At 40.3% G+C, this 20,283-nt stretch overlaps 1 protein-coding gene across 5 annotated transcripts in view; it reads left to right on the top strand.

Annotated features, from left to right (window-relative positions):
- The window catches only part of APBB2 (amyloid beta precursor protein binding family B member 2), a 281,249-nt gene that overhangs the window by 28,963 nt on the left and 232,003 nt on the right, over positions 1 to 20,283 (top strand). For all 5 annotated transcript variants that reach the window (XM_036279992.1, XM_036279983.1, XM_036280010.1 and 2 more), the window contains exon 2: positions 10,105 to 10,219. The gene's annotated coding sequence lies outside the window, so the exon portion shown is untranslated. The remainder of the gene's footprint in view (positions 1 to 10,104; positions 10,220 to 20,283) is intronic.

Raw genomic sequence — 20,283 nt, 5'->3', positions numbered from 1 at the left:
CAAAGAGCTAAAGTGGTTAGAAACCAAGATCTGGGTAATTTTCTTTAAAAATGCATACACTCCAGAGAAAGTTAAAAGTCATTAATCATTCGTTTAAGCCCCCTTACCTCTGAACTTCTGCTATAATAATCCCACGGAGGCACTGGGAGTTTCGAAGTTGGAAGGAAAGAGCGAGTGAGAGGAGGAGGTCATCGAAAGCAAAGGTCTCTGGGCTTTGGACCAGAGGTGGCACAGTGATGCAGAAAGTGATGTGAGATGATGCCAATTTAGATTATGTGGGAATTCTGCCCAGGGAGAGACGAGAGATCCTGAGAAAATAATTTCTGCCTGTTTTCCAGGAAGACTCTGAAAAGATTGGTTGCCCTTTTTTTTTTTTTTAATATCTAGTAATGCTACGATACTGTATTCCCCTGAGCTATACATATGCTAATTCTTAGAGCAATTTAGGAAATACAGGTTTCATACTGAGAATTTCTCAGGGCTCTACATTCTCAGCCAGTGTGAGGCATGTGGAGATGGATGTATATTTCAGCATGTCTTCTTTTAAAAATTAAAATTCATAGCTTTCCTTGTAAGCACTTGTAGTTGGATATAGTATCTGAGTTTACTTGCTGATAATGATATTTGCTTGCAAATTATTAAAGGTGCATATGTGCACCTTTTTAGGCAGCAACTTGTGAGACACAGAAACCAAGTTATATTCCAAAGTATTCAATGTGCATTTGATAAAGTGATAGTCCCTGAGGGGAATCTTGAACTTGAACTGACTGATTTTTCTGGAACTCAATATCTCCTCTGTGATCTATTTTTATATATAATAGCATAATTAAAATGTTCAGTGGCCTATTCTTTCTTTCAAACAAAACAAACATGATGCCAGTAGCTTTTGTTTCCATTTAATAGGAAACCCATGAAAATGCTTAAAAACACAAAAGCAGATTTGAAACATAAGGGCTTTTTTATTTTTATTTTTATTATTTACATTTATCTTCAGATAGAGTGGGAGGGAAAGAAGAGGGAAGAGAGAGAAACATCGATGTGAGAGAGACACATCGCGTGGTTGCCACCCACACGACCCCAACTGGGGTGGGGACAAACTGCAACGGAGATACCTGCCCCTTAGTGAGAACCGAACCTGGGACTATCTGGTCCGCAGGTCAACGCTCTAACCGCTGAGCCAAACTGGCCAGGGCTATTTTTATGTTTTTTATGGAGGTCAGCATTTTTGGAAATAAAAAAACAAAACAAAAAAGCAGAAACTACTATACATGTGCTTTGTGCAGCAGGAATATGATTATTATTCAGATGTATACATTAAATGTTTCAGATGCTTTGTAATTTCATGAAACACACACACACACACACACACACACCAACACACCAACTTTTAATCCTCAACATTTTTGAGAATGGCGAGTCACAATAAAGCACCTGTTCTATACCAAATAATTTTTGGATGTGTGGTCTGCAAAGAAGGCTAAACCGAACATGGAAAGGGACGCATCATTTAAATATGCTGCTAGAAGCATAGTAAGTGAACTCAGGTGTGTGGGGGCCGGATTGTCCCAAATTGTCCTTTGATCTTTGAGTACTCTTACCCTTCAGTTCTTCTTTGTTTTTAATCTTTATTGTTGAATATAAAATGTATTACAGATGTTCCACATTTTTCCCCCATTGACCCCCTCCTCCCCACTCCCACCCCCCTCCCGCCTTTTCCCACACTATAGTCTGTGTCCATTGGTTATGCATATAAGTTCTTTGGTTTATTTCTTCCCACACCCCCAACCCCTTTCTCTTTGAGGTTTGTCAGTCTAGCAATGAATTTGTACTTCTTAATCTCTTCACCTTTTTCACCCATTCCCCCAACCCCCCTCCCATCTGGCAACCAACAAAATGTTCTCTGTATCTAAGAGAATGTTTCTGTTCTACATGTTCATTTTGTTTGTAGATTCCATTGTTGATAGATATGGACTCATTGCCATTTTGTTTGTTCATACATTTTATCTTTTTCTTCAAAAAGACCCTTCATCATTTCATATAATAACGGTTTGGTAGTGATGAACTCCTTTAACTTTTTCTTGTCTGGGAAAGTCTTTATATGGCCATCGATTCTAAATGACAGTTTTGCAGGACAGAGTAGTCTTGGTTGTAGGTTCTTGCTTTTCATCACTCTGAATATTTCTTGCCACTCCCTGCTGGCCTGCAAAGTTTCTTTTGAGAAATCCTCTGACAGCCTAATGGGAACTCCCTCGTAGGTAACTAGCTGCCTTTCTCTTGCTGCTTTTAAGATTCTCTCTTTGTCTTGAACCTTTTGCATTTTGATGATGATGTGTCTTGGTGTGGGCCTCTTGGGGTTCATCTTGTTTGGGACTCTCTGTGCTTCCTGGACTTGTATGTCTGTTTCCTTCACCAAGTAAGGAAAGTTTTCTGCCATTATTGTTTCAAACAGGTTTTCAATTTCTTGTTCTTGCTCTTCTCCTTCTGGCACCGCCAAGATGCGAATGTTGGCACTCTTGAAGTTGTCCCAGAGGCTCCTTACACTATCCTCATTTTTTTGGATTCCTTTTTCTTTTTGCTGTTCTGATTGGGCATTTTTTGCTTCCTTATATTCCAAATCAATGGTTTGCTCCTTGGATTTACGTACTCTATTATTGAAGCTGTGTAAATTATTCTTTATTTCAGTTAATGTCTCCTTCAATTCTGACTGTGCATCCATAATTTCTGACTGGTCCTTTTTTATGCTTTTGAGGTCCTCACTAAGTTCATTGAGCATCCTTATAAGCAGTATTCTGAACTCAGTATCTGTTAGGTTGCTTATCTCCATTTCGCTTAGTTCTTTTCTTGGGGTTTTGTTCTGTTCTTTCATTTGGGACCTGTTTCTTTGTCTCCTCATTTTGGCTGCCTCCCTGTGTTTGTTTCTGTGTATTACTTAATGAGAGGTATGGGGCTCGCTGAGACCAGATGCTGCTCGTTTGAAAGAATTTAGGAAAAACCTGAAGCAGGATCCAAGACAGGCCAATCCTCTGGTCAAGCAAGTGGCAACGGCTTGGGTGGGCCTGAAAGTTGGGTGGGGCGGGGCGGGGCCTCAGGGAGTCACCAGGGCGGGGCTACCGGTGTGAGCCAGGTTGTTGGAGTCCCAGATATGGCAGCTGTCTGCTGCCCCAGGGAAGGGCTCACCAAAGGAACAAAGGCCTCTGACAGCACGTTTGTCCCAGGGAAAGCCACCTCTCCAGCCCTCTCCCCCGTGCCAAACAGCTCAGTTCTTCCCTGTGTGTCTCTGGTGCCCCTTGAGCTGCCTCCCCTCCAAGCTTACAGGGAGAGTCTGATAAGTTCGTGCGTGGGCCCTTTAAGGAGCTGCCTGGGGCTCCAGCCACTTCAGCTTCCCTGAGCCTCAGTTCCCGCTGGTTTTTCCAGCCAGAAGTTATGGGGATTCTCCTCCTGGCACTGGATCCCTGAGTCGGGCACCTGGTGTGCGACAGGGATCCCTCAGTCCTCAGGAAGGACCTTCCCAGCCAAGGTATCCTCTTGATTTTTATCCGCCACACGTGGGTGTGGGACCAGCCCCTCGCGCCTCCGCCCCCCGCGCCTCCGCCCCCCGCGCCTCCGCCCCCCGCGCCTCCGCCCCCCGCGCCTCCGCCCCCCGCGCCTCCGCCCCTCCTACCAGTCTCGATGTGGCTGCTGCTTTAATTCCGTAGTTGTATGACTTCCACTCAATTGATTTCAGGCAGTTTTCAATGATGGTTGTTCTGTAGTTAAGTTGTAACTTTGATGTGCTTGGGGGAGGACGCGATACCGCATTTACCTACCCGCCATCTTGACCGGAAGTCCACCATTCAGTTCTGACATCAGCACACTAGGATTAAACTAAGTGCACTCATGACCAAGGAGACACTATTTTTGGCAAATGGATGACTTTCAAAGTCAAATTTCATTGTTGTCGGGAACATTTTAATATAACTGAGTTCTTTTGGAGATCATAAAGATCAATCTCTTTTCTTACTTTCTATTAAAAACTGCCCAAGTGAGTGTTCATTCCTGTGCCCAAATCCATCACTCCTTGTATTTCTTTAATCTCGATCTTGCTCGAAAGGAGCTTTATTTATAACACAATTTCTTCATTCAGAACAAAATGTCTTTCAGACATAAAGACAGCGTGTGTACAATTATATAATTAAAAAATCTTTCATCTGGATTTTACTAAGTTCATAACTGTTTTAGCCAGTGAAAGCAAATTATATTTTGGATTCTGTAATGGATGTATATACTTTGAACATCCCTGTTGGGACTGGGTTGCCCTTGAAATGCGAGATAGAAAATACTTCTAAGGATTCAGTCCTAAACGGGATCTGTTAATCGTGGGGAAAGCCTCTGGTGTCTGCCTTTCTGGGCTGGCCTCCATTCTATTGTCTGGATTCAGATGTGAAATTAAAATGGGAATAAGAAGAAACTTTCTGTAGACTTCCGGTCAAGATGGCGGTGTAGGTAAACGAGGTACCGCGTCCTCCCACAACCACATCAAAGTTACAAGTAAACTACAGAACAACCATCATTGAAAACCGCCTGAAATCAAGCTGAATGGAAGTCCTACAACTACGAAATTAAAGCAGCAGCCACATCCAGACTGGTAAGAGGAGCGGAGGCGCGAGGGGGAGCGGGAGTGGCGGCGGCGGCGGCGGCGGCGGGGCGGCGGCGGCGCGGGCTGGTCCCACACCCACGTGTGGCAGATAAAAATCAGGAGGACACCTCGGCTGGGAAGGTCCTTCCTGAGGACTGAGGGGTCCCCGTCCCACACCAGGGGCCCCGCTCAGGGATCCAGTGCCAGGAAGAGAATCCCCATAACTTCTGGCTGGAAAAACCAGCGGGAACTGAGGCTCAGGGAAGCTGAAGCGGCTGGAGCCCAAGGCAGCTCCCTAAAGGGCCGGCGCACGGACTTATCGGACTCGCTCCCTCTGAGCTTGGAGGGGAGGCAGCTCGAGGGGCACCAGAGACATACAGGGAAGAACTGAGCTGTTTGGCACTGGAGCGAGGGCTGGAGAGGGGGCTTTCTCGGGGACAAACGTGCTGTAAGAGGCCTTTGTTCCCTTGGTGAGCCCTTCCCAGGGGCGGCATACAGTCGCCATATCTGGGACTCCAGCAACCTGGCTCACACTGGTAGTCCCGCCCTGTTTACCCCCTTAGGCCCCGCCCCACCCACCCTTCAAGCCCACCCAAGCTGTTGGCACTTGCTTAACCAGAGGATTGGCCTGTCTTGGATCCTGCTTCAGGTTTTTCCTAAATTCTTTCAAACGAGCAGCATCGGGTCTCAGCGAGCCCCATACCTCTCATTAAGTAATACACAGAAACAAACACAGGGAGGCAGCCAAAATGAGGAGACAAAGAAACAGGTCCCAAATGAAAGAACAGAACAAAACCCCAAGAAAAGAACTAAGCGAAATGGAGATAAGCAACCTAATAGATACTGAGTTCAAAATACTACTTATAAGGATGCTCAGTGAACTTAGTGAGAACCTCAGTGAACTTAGGGAGGGCCTCAAGAGCATAAAAAAGGACCAGTTAGAAATCATGGATACACAGTTAGAATTGAAGGAGGCATTAACTGAAATAAAGAATAATTTAGCCCTGGCCGGTTTGGCTCAGCGGTTGGAGCGACGGCCTGTGGTACAGAGAGACCTGGGTTCGGTTCCTGCTAAGGGCGCATGCCTTGGTTGCAGTTTGTCCCGGGCCCTGGTTGGTCGTGCGGGTGGCAGCCACTCGATGTGTCCCTTCAGATCGATGTTTCTCTCTCTCTCTCTTCTTCATTCTCCCTCCCGCTCTATCTGAACAAAAAAAAATGGAAGAATGTCCTCGGGTGAGGATAAAAAAAAAAAAAAGAATAATTTACACAGCTTCAATAATACAGTACGTAAATCCAAGGAGCAAACCATTGATTTGGAATATAAGGAAGCAATAAATGCCCAATCAGAATAGCAAAAAGAAAAAGGAATCCAAAAAAATGAGGATAGTGTAAGGAGCCTCTGGGACAACTTCAAGCATGCCAACATTCGCATCTTGGGGGTGCCGGAAGGAGAAGAGAGAGAACAAGAAATCGAAAACCTGTTTGAAACAATAATGGCAGAAAACTTTCCTTACTTGGTGAAGGAAACAGACATACAAGTCCAGGAAGCACAGAGAGTCCCAAACAAGATGAACCCCAAGAGGCCCACACCAAGACACATCATCATCAAAATGCAAAAGGTTCAAGACAAAGAGAGAATCTTAAAAGCAGCAAGAGAAAGGCAGCTAGTTACCTACGAGGGAGTTCCCATTAGGCTGTCAGAGGATTTCTCAAAAGAAACTTTGCAGGCCAGCAGGGAGTGGCAAGAAATATTCAGAGTGATGAAAAGCAAGAACCTACAACCAAGATTACTCTGTCCTGCAAAACTGTCATTTAGAATCGATGGCCATATAAAGACTTTCCCAGACAAGAAAAAGTTAAAGGAGTTCATCACTACCAAACCGTTATTATATGAAATGATGAAGGGTCTTTTTGAAGAAAAAGATAAAATGTATGAACAAACAAAATGGCAATGAGTCCATATCTATCAACAATGGAATCTACAAACAAAATGAACAGGTAGAACAGAAACATTCTCTTAGATACAGAGAACATTTTGTTGGTTGCCAGTTGGGAGGTGGGTTGGGGGAATGGGTGAAAAAGGTGAAGAGATTAAGAAGTACAAATTCATTGCTAGACTGACAAACCTCAAAGGGAAAGGGGTTGGGGGTGTGGGAAGAAATAAACCAAAGTACTTATATGCATAACCAATGGACACAGACAATAGTGTGGGAAAAGGCGGGAGGGGGGCGGGAGTGGGGAGGAGGGAGTCAATGGGGGAAAAATGTGGAACATCTGTATTACATTTTACATCCAACAATAAAGATTAAAAAAAAAAGAAAAAAAAAGAAACTTTCCCACCCAAGGCCTTAGTCTTATTTTTATATAGCATATTGTTATTTTTAATTGTAAAAATAATGTGATTATTATGGAAAATTTGGGTACCATGGGGAGTTGCAAAGAAAGTAAAAATTATTCTACTCTGCCCTGGCTGGTTTGGCTCAGCGGTTAGAGCGTCGGCCTGCGGTCCTGAGAGACCCGGGTTCGATTCCCGCTAAGGGCATGTACCTCGGTTGCAGTTTGTCCCCGGCCCTGGTCGGTTGTGCGGGTGGCAGCCATTCGATGTGTCCCTTTCACATCGATGTGTCTCTCTCTCTCTCTGTTCCTCTCCCCCCCCTCCCCCCACTCTACCTGAACAAAAAATGGAAAAATGTCCTCGGGTGAGGATTAAAAAAAAATTATTCTACTCTAATTCTATTATCTGTAATTAGCAGCTATTTATATGTTGACTTTTTTTCTTTTACTTCTAGTCTTTTTTGATATTGTTAAACAAAACCGGTACCATATTGAACATACTGTGTTATAGTCTGCATTCATATGAACACTGCTTAAAACATTTTCCCATTTATTAAATATCTTACAGATTTTAAAAATCTGTTTATCCATTGTTGGATACTTAAATCTTTCAAATTGCTTGAGATGATATTATTTATAACAGTAAACTTCTTAGTACATATCTTTATGTATATCTTACACATGTTTAAGGGTAAATTCAGAATCTTTTTCTAAACTTATTTAAAGAAATGTATAGTAATTCAATTCAGTTTGTCCTTTCCAGCAGTTATGGGTAAGCCCCCTTATATTCAAGAATCTATCTTTATAACACCACCATCTTGGTCTGTACAGAATCGTGCAGTAATATGTTAATTATCTAACACCATTAGGGAACTTTTCATAAATAAATTTTTCACATAACTTAAACTGACCCTTAAGGGTCCATACTTGGTAACCGTGAACATCGTGAATGAGAATCTTTCTAAAATTGTATTGCCTATGCTGCTATTCCTTTTAACAACGAAAAGATTTGAAAAATCACAATGTAATCCCTTCTAGTTTATATCACACGCATCCTTATAGATACTAGTTATTATATAGTCAGCTCTGCTAAAACGTGATATGCACATTTCTAAAAACCACCATGCTGTGTAAAATCATTTAGATCAGTAGAACCCACAACACTTAGGGGATAAATGGGGTTGGGACACAGCCCTCAACATCTTTTATCAGTGTTTACTAGTGATACATTAAAAAAATAAGATAGGCCAGCCACTGTGGCTCAGTGAACTGAGCGTCGTCCCATGGACTGAGAGGTCCCGGTTCAATTCCCAGTCAGGGCACATGCCCAGGTTTCAGGCTCGATCCCCAGTGGGGGTGTGCAGGACGCAGCTGATGGATGTTTCTCTCTTTCTCTCATCCTCTCTGTCTAACAAATCAATAAAAACATATTTTAAAGAAAAAGACAGGAACTGAATAAAAATTATAGCTCAATTTTACACATATTAGGTGGTTAAAGAATAAATAAACATGGCACTTTACCTTGACAAAGTCCTGACCTGAGGGCTTAGAAGGGTTGCAGCTTATGAAGTTAGTCTGAAGTGGAGAAAGGAAGGGCACCTGAAATCAGAAGGAAAGTTGGGGCACCGACGTGGATGGGTGGGCTCACAACACACTGGAGGAAACTGAGCTCACTGGCACTTGTTTGCAGCAGGGGCTTTGCATTCTCTGTATCCTTATGCAGATGGGTTCCGCCTGGGTGTGGTCTTCCACTATTATAACCTAGTGTTGCTTGCAATGAAATCATGCATAAACAAATGTGAAATTCGAGTTATGCTCAAATTGTTTCCTGCTCTATCAGTCTTGGAACAAACACCGGGTTTAGCCAAGTTGAGTACGCTGTGTGGTAAGACAGTGATGTGTAGGAGATATTCTGCTGGTGTCTATCCTACATAGAGTCAAGACTTGTAAAACAGAAGTATCTGGCATGAGAGTCGGCACTGTCTTAAGTGTTGACAGTGACAATGACAACAATAAAAGATGTCATTGATGTTTCTAGGATTCTGTCGGCTTTTCAGTTACTGGAGTAGTTCTTTCTGCCTCCTTCTAAATGACCTATTTTTTCAACCTCTTGCAGCTCATAGATGAGTTCATCACACTTCTTAGAATTACATCTAATGTAAGGCCTGGACTGGGAGAACACAGACTTGAGATTATGGTTTACTTGTGGCATCTGTTTTACCCACTCAAACTTTGTAATCGTATGAATGAGTTAATGCCTATGTATGCATTCACCTCATTGTTGGAGAAGTAACTTACGTTTTAAGTGAGGTTATTAGTGTGCAGAATTTTTGGATATTCTGTTTTATTAGAAAAAAGTTAACAGGACTCTTCTTTTTTTTTTTAATCCTCACCCGAGGACATTTTTCCATTTTTTTGTTCAGGTAGAGTGGGAGGGAGAGAGATGAACAGAGAGAGAGAGAGAGAGAAACATCGATGTGAAAGGAACACATCGAGTGGCTGCCACCCCCACGACCGACCAGGGTCAGGGACAAACTGCAACCGAGGTACGTGCCATTAGCGGGAACCGAACCCGGGTCTTTCAGGACCTCAGGTCGACGCTCTAACCGCTGAGCCAAACCGGCCAGGGCGACAGGACTCTTCTTATTCCCACCTGCTGCAGCAGAGGGTGCTTAAGGGACTACATCTGAAGGGCATTTAAAAGTTATTGATGATTTTCTTTAAGTTATTGTTCACTTCTATTTACAAATGCCTCTGTGTTTGTGAGATGAGCTCATCTTTGCAAGGTGGGGCAGGCAAGTGTGATTTCGGAAGACCTTCCCTCCCAAGTCACAGTGTAATTAGAAGTCCAGATCCTCCCTCGGTTGCTTTTGATGACTCCCTGAGAAGGACATTTTTACTATGAATGGTTGCCAAAAAGCCTTGCTGATTTCTGCTTTAGTAACTTAAATAAGACAACAGATCAAAACTCTATCTAGATTTAGCAAGCCTGTTAGTATTGTTCTGAACGAAAAGTAGCTAACAAAGCTCATCATTTAGATATTCTAGTGAAACCTATGCATTTTAATTATGCAGAGAGAATCTAAATATCAATGTGGTGTTTTGATTTTTAATTTCTAATCTGACTTTGAATTTTAAATTTTTTGTCTCTACAGAATTTTTAGATATATCTGGGTTGCCTGACCTCACTGCGTGATTGCTATTAATTAACAAGACTTTGTGGGAAAAGGGAACTTGCCTTTTGAGCTTTGTACCAAAGACCTGGGAAAGGTAAGTATTTTCTAACTTGCTTTAAAAAAAAATCTGTTATATTTCTCTGAAAAGTTAACAGTGGGTCTGTGGCCTTTCTACTTTCTTTCTTGTAAGTTTTATGTACTCTTATGGATTTGAAAGATGGCAAGGGACTCAGGAGACCTTTTTAAAAAAAAAACCTTCTAAAGAGATTTGAATGAGTCTCTGTATTGTGCCATTTCTTTTGGGTTCCAAAAGCTGAGTCCTCAAGGTTGTGATAAAGCCTTTTGTTAGATGTGCAGTAGATAAATTAAACTTTAAAGATATGGGAATGTGACGTGGTGTGACAGAAAAATGGGTCCAGTTTTTTGAACTTCTGGTGTTTTAGACTTTTACATAGGCTCTTTGGTTCTGAGTTTGTAGAATAAGAATGAAGTCTATTTGGTTCTTTTCTTGTCTGGAAAGGAAAACAAAATGTAGAGTCTCTGTTCAGTAAGTTCCTCATGTAGCTTGGTCTTCGAAGATTTGACGCACCTGCCAGTTTATTATTTTATACCTTTTTGAACAACTTTAAGATGTGCTAATTGAGACACATGTATGAATGGTTTTGCTATCTTTTAGAAAAAAATTGCCCGAGACTATAAAGTCAGTTTTATTCTCTTATCTTTTTGAAAAGGTAAAATGGGCCTTGAAGATAATACAGTTAGTATACTTTGTTGTAGATACTATTTGGAAGTATATCATCATGGCCCATAAGAGTGCAAGCAGAACAATACACACACCCTCCCTCCCTCCCTCCCTCCCTCCCTCCCTCCTTTCTAGTTTGTTCCAGGAACACATCATTGACAGTAGGAACTGTTTACCCATTTAATTACTAAATAGTTTTCTAAACTAGGTATGCGTCGTGTCTCACAGCTCCTCTGCATTTCTGATAGTACAAATGAGCTAGTTAGAATATATCTAAAATAAAGCAAGGCAGAAAAGAACTTTGCTCTATAAGTTCTGTAGAAGCATTAAATAATAAGATCAGATTTTGTTATATTGTATTACTATAAATTTACTTATAATTAAAGTGTGTATTATTTTGTAATATTTATAGTAAAGAAAGGATCTTTAATTATAAACCCTATTTGAAGTTTAATAAGATATTTGTACTGATAAAATATTATATATACACACACACATACAATACACACACACCAGGAATATAATTTCTGAGTGCTATCAAATCTCTGCTCATTATAAGTTAATTGAAAGGAAGGTCTTTGAAAATTTTCTCCAAAAGTAGTTACTTTGGTATAGCGAAATATTACAGTTATGAAATACTATTGGCAATGGAATTTTAAAAAATTGATAGCAATTTGTATTTAGTTAAGTTTTGTAGTCTTATATTCACATATTAACCTTAAAATAAAGAAAATCTTGCGTGGTATAGTTGTTATTCCTTCTTGGAAGGCTATTTGAAAGAGGATTATGTTGGAAGTCACCATCTGTTCACAGAAATGGAATGAAAAGGACAAAAGATTAATTCTCTGGGCTCTAGGATCCAGATATTTGCAGTGGTGTTTAGATTGGAAATAAAACTTAGCCTCAGAAAGTAAGCTGCTTAAACTGCCTTTCAGATAATTTAGCATCTCTTGAAAATTTAATAAAGTCTCTGGTGAACTATTTTTCTTTCATTATACCAAAATATTCCCTTTGTGACATTGTTGTAAAAGTCATTTTTCCACTTTATAGAGGCAAGGTATCAATAGGACTATTGATCACAATAATAAGCTCCAGACAGACACTGTGTTAGCAGAGGGGCCGTGGCAAACAGGTCTCCGCTCACTACACCTGATGTCATAGGTGAATATTTATCTGCAACAAAGGATGTTCATAATTCACCTGCAAGTTAAAAAGATAGAAGAAGGTTATAGTGTATAAGTGTGCTCCACTTAAATCTAGTCCTGAAGAAATAGTTAAGGGAGGAGGAGGGAAGATTTTCCTGAAATTTACAAGTCCTGAGAGAATGTTTCTGACAATATTTTGTAGACTCTTAGGGGTACTTACATGTACTGGGGACTGATTTCTTTTTGAGGAGGCCGAGTGCATGATTTTAGGGAAAATTCAGAACCACAGTCTCCATCCTTCTCTTTAACTTCCCTTTGTCTTCCACTTTTATTGTCTTAATCACAAATATGTTTTCAAAGCCTTTCCTCTTTGAAGCATTTTGTTTAATTATTTGAGGCAGATTTCTGGAAATTTGAGTCTGTAATGTTGACAAAATATAGGTGCATTTTTGGAAAATCAGCCATAGATTATTAAGAAGTTAAAAACAGCTTCTATTTTATTATCTTATGTAATGCGTACATATTTTTATGTTAATACTAAAAGAGTATTATGCTACAAATTGTTTGGTATCCTGTTTTTGTTTTTGTTTTTTGTTTTCCATTTAACAATAAATAATGAGCTCCTATGCTAATAAATAATTTAAAAAAAATCATCATCTGAGGATATGTTTTTATTGATTTCAGAGAGAGAGGAAGAGGGAGGGAGAGAGAGATTGGTTGCCTCCCATATAAGTCCCAACTGGAGCTTGAACCCACAACCTTTTGGTGTACGGGATGACACTCCAACCAACTGAGCCACCTGGCCAGGGCCTTATGCTAATAAATATTTATCTATGATATCATTTTTAGTGAAAGTGAAACTATTGGATCTTAGCTTTTTGTTTAATTTGAGGTCATCCCGACTTTTAGTTAGAGAGGAGTATAAACAGGTGAAGTATATGGTGTAGGATTTTCATCTGCAAACAGAATAGACTAGGACTTCCCTCTGTACTCTCTACAGTGTTTACTGTAACCAGACATCTGAATAGGAGTTTCATGGACTAAATGTGTGTTCACAATGGTAGGTGTTACTGTCTGACTGGTACTGTGTATAAAGCATTGTGTCTTTGGTCCCTTTGTTCTATTACAAGAGTGTAGGTGTCTTCATCAATATTTCTGTACTTAAGGAAGGACTCTGCCTGCATGTCTCTTCCTTGCAAGGAACTCTAAGGATCTCAGAGGTGATGGGCACAGAAGGAACATTTCATAGACTTTTGAATATACTGTATTAGAGTAGATTGCAATTCAGATTAATTGGAGATGCAGATGTTTATAGACCTTTGCATGCTCTCTCAATTTTAAGTTTCTTTATTAAGCCAACATTTGCTGAGCAACTACTATGTGCATGTTTCAGATTCAGAACTCAGATAACATTTATTCAGCGTGTACCATGTACCATGTGCCAAGCAGTGGGCTGGATGTTCTTAGATGCGGTGTTTGGCCACTAAAATTGAGTAATGGTATTTATTGACCCATCTCCTCTGAAATAAGTTATAAATAGAATTTTCTAATCTTCAAGTTTCTTTTTTCCTTTGTGTTTTATTACACTTTTAGCACCTGCTACTATTTGTTAAGTTACATTAGCAAATGGAAAAAAGGTTAAACTAATAAGCATTTAATTGATATGTTTAGAATGATGATTTTAAAAACATGTATTTGTGTGTGTGTGTGTGCACGCACGCACGCATATGTATATATATTTTATATTTAGAAACCTGTATACATATAATGTAGAGTAGTTCATAATTCACATGATGCAATTAAATATATCAAGATTTATTTTATTTTATTTTTTGGGTGTTTTTTTATTTTTAAAAATATATCAAGATTTAATGGCATTCTGCCCTTAGTGTGGATCTACTGTCTGAACAAGTATGGAAGTCATAGAATTAAACCCTTATTTTCACAGTAGTTCCTAGGGTTAGGGATTATTGAAGCTCAGAGGGGAAGGAACTTGCCCACATTCACACAGCTAGAAAATGTTTGAATTAAGATTCCAGTTTCAATCCATCTAACTTCAAAGATCATGCAGTGTCCTCCTAACTCCAGTGAGCTGGTGGGGAAGGTGGACTCACAAATGCTCTGGGCCTGCTGAGGGAGGGGTGGACATTTCAGCTGAGGAATCAGGAAATGTGTTCGTTGCCCTGAAGAGCTGGCAATAAAATCAGTCTTGAGGGCTGAGTTAGAAGACAGAAAGGGGGAGAATAGTTGGGGCTGCAGGAAATGCAGCGAACCCTATACCTCTTGCTAAGTGGCCCCAGGCCTGGCACTAGAAGCAGCCAGCCTTGGTTCACAGCTTGGCCTTGCCAGAGCACCTCCAAGCCTAGCACAAGAAGCAGCCACCTGCGGATCACTTTGTAGCATATGCCAGGTGGCCTCAGGTAGAACACAGGCAGTGGCTGACCTTGTCCTAGAGCCAGTGCACCCAGTGGACAGTTTCAGACCATGTCGAAGCACCACCACCCAACCACCTCCACAAGTGACACATTCAATGAGTGGACTCAATGGGTACCACAAACCTGCTGAAATAAGTCTTGTTCTGTGTTTTGAGCCCCTGCACAGCTGATCCTCCAAGGTAGTCAGAGATTAGTAATCAGTGGGCACAGCCAATCCTTGCATCTGACCAGCCTGAGTAAATCTCTTTCACTGATGTGCCAACAGCAATCAAGACTCAATTACAACAGAGGGGTGTACAGTCCACACAAGGCGTGTACTTTAAGGACCCAGCTGGGGTGATCGTAGAGGCTGTGCCACTGGATCCTACAGGCCACTTACTATAATAGGCCACCCTACAAAGCCTAGGAAACATAGCAACTCTATCTACCTGATACATAGACACCAACACAGGGAGGCAGCCAAAATGAGGAGACAAAAAACATGTTCCAAATGAAAGAACAGAATAAAACTCCAGGAAAAGAACTAAATGAAACAGAGAGGAGCAGTCTAACAATACACAGTTCAAAACACTGGGTATAAGGATGCTCAATGAACTTAGTGAGGGCCTTGAGCATAAAAAAGGACCAACCAGAAATGAAGGATGCACAGTCATAACTGAAGGATGCACTAACCGAAATAAAGAGTAATTTATAGGGAGTCAATAGTAGAATAGGTAAAGCCAAGGAGAAAACCATCAATTTGGAATATAAGGAAACAAAAAACACCCAATCAGAACAGCAAAAAGAAAAAAGAATCCAAAAAAAATGGGGACAATTTCAGGTGTACCAACATTCACATCATGGAGGTATCAGAAGGAGAAGAGAAAGAGCAAGAAATTGAAAACCTATTTGAAAAAATAATGACAGAAAACTTCCCTGACTTGGTGAAGGAAACAGACATGCAACTCCAAGAAGCATAGAGAATCCCAAACAAGATGAACCCAAAGAGGTCCAAACCACAACGCATCATCATCAAAATGCAAAAGGTTAAAGACAGAGAATCTTAAAAGCATCAAGAGAAAAGCAGTTTGTTATCTACAAAGGAGCTACCATGAGACTGTCAGCCAATTTCTCAAAAAAATCTTTGCAGGCCAGAAGGTAGTGGCAAGAGACATTCAAAGTGATGAAAAGCAACAACCTACAACCAAGATTACTCTATCCTGCAAAGCTATCATTTAGAATCAATGGCCATATAAAGAGTTTCCTAGACCAGAAAAAACTAAAGGAGCTCATCATCACCAAACCGTTATTATATGAAATGTTGAAGGGTCTTCTTGAAGAAGAAGATAAAAAATATGAACAATAAAATGGCAATAAATACATATCAACAATCAAATCTAGGAAAAAAATGAACAAGCAGAACAGAAATAGACTCATAGATACGAAGAACTTTTTCTTGGTTGCCAGATTGCAGGGGTAGTTGAGTGGCTGGGTGTAAAAAGTGAAGGGATTAAGAAGTACAAATTGGTTGTTAGACTGATGAATCTCAAAGGGAAGAGGGGAAAAGGGGTAGGATGAGATAAACCAAACAACTTATATGCATATATGCATAACCAATGGACAAAGACAATAGTGTGGGGAAGGCAGGGGGTGGGGATAGGAGTGGGGAGGAGGGGGCTAAGGTGGGAAAACAAGGGACATCTACAATACATTCAACAATGAAGATCAGTTTAAAAAAATAAGAAGAGGAGCTATCAATAAACGTGGAATTTAAAAAGCACTTCCAGGTTTACCTTCCCCCACTACGGGACCATTACAAACAGCTTCAGTGTGCCGTGAACTGGTGGTCCCTTAATGTAAGGATGCTTCGGTGGGGAAAGGAAGTTGGATTGCACACCTTTCCCTTTTACTTGTAAATTAATTGTTGTTTTTCTGCATTTAAAAGCAGATGTTAAACTCTTCCTTTGATGTTCAAAGGCAGACAGACTCCAGTTGTTTGTAATGGCTCTTGGTACATATCTGTTGTTTGAATAAAGATCAGCTTTGGCAAATTAGATTTTGATGGTTACATTTTGATCTGGAGCCACAGAACAGAGTAGCAATGTATTCTCTCATTCAACTCACATTTATGTGATTCCTGTGTGGCCCCTTACATAAATTGTTTTCAAATCTCACAAATACCACCAAGACCTTGCAAACTAGATAGTGCTGTCTCTATTTCATAGATAAGAAAAACAAGGCATAAAAAGTGATCAGAAAACTTGCTTATGGTTACATTGCTATTAAGTGGCCAGGGATTAGAAATGGGTTTTTTTTTGGCTGACCCCAAAGCTGCCTTTTAAGAGGAGATAATCAATGGAGCAAAGATTTTGAGGAGTTGGAATCAAGAAAAAAAAGAGTTTAACCATGAACCCTTCATTCATTCATTTACTCGGCAGATATTTATTGAGTGCTTTTTTGGTGCTAGACATTTTGCAAGGTGCTGCGGAGTCTGGTGGGCAAGACATGGTCAGCTCCTCCCCAGCTTCAAGGATATTGAAGAGAGAGTGTTTGCTGTCCCCCAAAACTGCAGTGTCTTGGTTGGGAGAGATTTTATAAAACTTTTTAAGATGTGGAAATTTTGACACCTTATCAAAAGGTTAGTTTATTATTTTTTTTACATCAGTATATGTACTAAATTATCTACAGTAAACAGAAGGATGGCTTCACTAGAGTACTTTGCAGTTGTCCACCTTGCTTAGGCTGCTTAGAACTTGGGGAAATGGAGGTTGGAGTGAAACTCTATTGAGTTTTAAATAAAGTGTTACAAACACTTTAGTATCTGTTTCACCTTTGGATTCCCCATTTCACATAGGAGGTGCTTAGCACAGTGCCTGGAATGCAGCAAGTACCAGGATCTCTGGTTGATTGGCTCAGGGATGGGGAATCAGATAGGGGAAAGGAAACTCAGAGTGCTGGTGAGTACCATCAAGGAGTGTGCGAGTGCAATTAAATAAACCGATAAATAAGCAGGGAGAGCACATGACGTGTTATGGACTTAATTCACATGTGCAGACTGTTTTAATAGCCCAAGTGGGGAGGACCTGTGTTTAGGCACTCTGGACATGCCACTGAGTTTGGGTGTTTGAGAGAGGCTGCAGCCTTCCATCGATCTTCTCATTTGACTCTCTGACTTCCTGTTCACACATGAACCCTTTATACCTTCATTTTGGTATTGGTCTTGACTTCATTTTTTGAGACTTTCAGCTTTTAAGCACAGTGTTTGGTAGGATGACCAGACACATCTTTTTGCTGGGACATCCTGACTGTGCCTGTTTTCTGCTATTATTTTTCATAATGCTCCCTTTCAATGCCATGCATCGTGGTTTGGATGATAAATTAAATGGCCACCCTAGTAAGAAGGGAATTTGGTGGCTTTCTGTATCTTTAAAGAAAACCTTTATAGATTCATTCAGACTACTTTGAGGAATTAACTTAATGTGGATGTAGTACCAGTAAAATTACATATTAGACTAGTGTCTGATTTCTTGTAATAAGTAGAAAGAAGAGAAAATAAGTGGTAGCTGAAAAGAATCAGATGTAGAGCTAAATAAGTCGATTTAAACAAAATGAACTTTAATTACAGTTAATAGTGGGCATGGCGGTATGAGAAAGGGCAGTTAGAGGTTATCACAATGACGAGTGTTTGGGGAATTGAGCATGCTTCAAGTTCTAGTTTCAGTGTTTCCACAGCAATGGTAATTGACTTCAGATGCATTTTCATTGGTTCTCTAAGTAGAAGGTAAAATAAATAATTTTTTAGAACAGAGGTTTTGTCAGAGATTTTAAAGAAAAAGGCTGGATGGGAAATTGTTAACTTCAGATTCCCCCCCACCCCCTAAAATCTTCTGTTAAATTCTGTCTTTTGTTGAAATATTTTAATCCAATGAGACATTCACATAAGGCCTTCAAGGGTTTAACAGAATATATGCTGGAGTTTTTCCCTTAATACAGAATTAAATTGGTCTTTCCATTCTCTCAAAATCAATTAAAAAAATTTTTTTTAATAAATTGTTCTGTGATCACCTCAGATCTATTAGATTGCCTGTCATTAAAAAGACAAGAAATTAAGTGTTGGCGAGGATGTGGAGAAAAGGGACACTAGTGCACTGTTGGTGGGAATGTAAATTGGTGCAGCCACTGTGGAAAACAGTATGGAGGTTCTTCAAAAAGTTAAAAATAGAACTACTATGTGAGCCAGCAGTTCTACTACGGGCATATATACAAAGGAAATGAAGCCATTATCTAGAAGAGACATCTGCACTCTCATGTTCATTGAAACATCATTTTTACAACTGCCAAGACGTGGAAGCAACCAAAGTGTTCGCCAACAGCTGAGGATAAAGGAACTGTGGTACATACATACACTGGAATATTACTCAGAATTGTTGATTGTAGCCTCTCTGACATAAGAGGTGTGGACTTATTCATGTCACAGAAAAATTTTTTTAAGTGTATAATAGGTTTAATCATCTGATAGAAAAAGATCCCTCTTCCTATCCAGCCTCTTTTCCTTTAGGTCTAAACCTTTCCGAGAGGCATGTGATCCATTTGCCAGAGTTCCATGTGCCTTGTTTCTTCAACACGCTAAGCTCCCTGTCGCCAGTAACTGTGTCACATGCTTCATCCCTGTTCCACACTTACTATCACCTGCTGCGTTTGCAGTAAGTGTTGGAGCATTGGTGGTTCATCTCAGTTACTACTTTTTCAAAAGAGAGACAATATTTCACCATTTTATACTTTTCTTAAAACTTCATCGACTATCTGCTTACATTATGTGATATTGGTGAAATCAATGACATTTTAATTACATCTTGTCATATATGTGTAGTTTAAAAAAATTCAGACTAAGAAGGTGTTTGAGAGATTATATAATCCAATACAGATTCTTATGATGACATCTAAAAATCTGCTACTTCTGATGACTGGAAACAGAACTTACACTGGATGAAATAAAACCCCTCTGTAAATTTGTGGCTGATCCCTTTAAGCCATTGCAGAGGGGGGGGGGAAACAAAGATCTATTTCTGTATACCTAAATACTAATTCAGACTTTGAGTACAGTGAGTCTTTTTTGGAAATAGCTGTGGAGGGTTCTACCATTTTGAAATTCACTAGCTAGCTGGGGATTTGCCTCCTTTGTACTTGTGTGTAAGAAACTGACCCTTACTTTTAAATTTCTTAAAAAAGGTAGTGCTGAAGCTCTGGCTGGGGAGTTCCATTGGTTGGAGTATTGTCCCATACACCAAAAGGTTGAGAGTTTGATTCCCGGGAAGGGCACATACCCAGGTTACAGGTTCAATCTCGGTTGGGACGCATACAAAGGCAACCGATTGATGTCTGTCTGTCTGTCTGTCTGACTGTCTCTCTCTCTCTCTCTCTGTCTGCCTTCTTCTCTCTCTCTCAAAAAAAAAAAAAAAAAAAAAATCAATGAAAACATGTCCTCAGATGAGGATTAAAAAACAAAAAGATAGTTTGGTAACAGCTCTTGAAACGGATTTCTTGGGATTCCCTCCCACCCTCCACCACTTTTCTTCTTTTCGGAATTGTATGTTGTTCCCTGCAGAGCTGTGGTGATTATATTGTGTATTTACTTTGATACACACACTTATTGCTGTGCGGAATCACTGTCCACTGTGATCCCCAAATGAAAGAGGGGTACAGAACCTGGGATTGACTGAGATAAATGTATCTTCGCTTTTCAAACCACTGTGTGAACACAGTCTAATTCACTCAGACAGCTGTGGGATGAAACTCTTGTTTTAGCGGCCATCAGATATTTCATGGGGACTCACTGCACAGAATATTATGGTAAAGG

Source organism: Molossus molossus, unplaced genomic scaffold (genome assembly GCF_014108415.1).
Source record: "Molossus molossus isolate mMolMol1 unplaced genomic scaffold, mMolMol1.p scaffold_m16_p_1, whole genome shotgun sequence".
In the NCBI taxonomy this organism is placed as follows: domain Eukaryota; kingdom Metazoa; phylum Chordata; class Mammalia; order Chiroptera; family Molossidae; genus Molossus; species Molossus molossus.
Note: the sequence above shows the minus strand (reverse complement) of the source record. Positions and strands in the feature narration are given on the sequence as shown.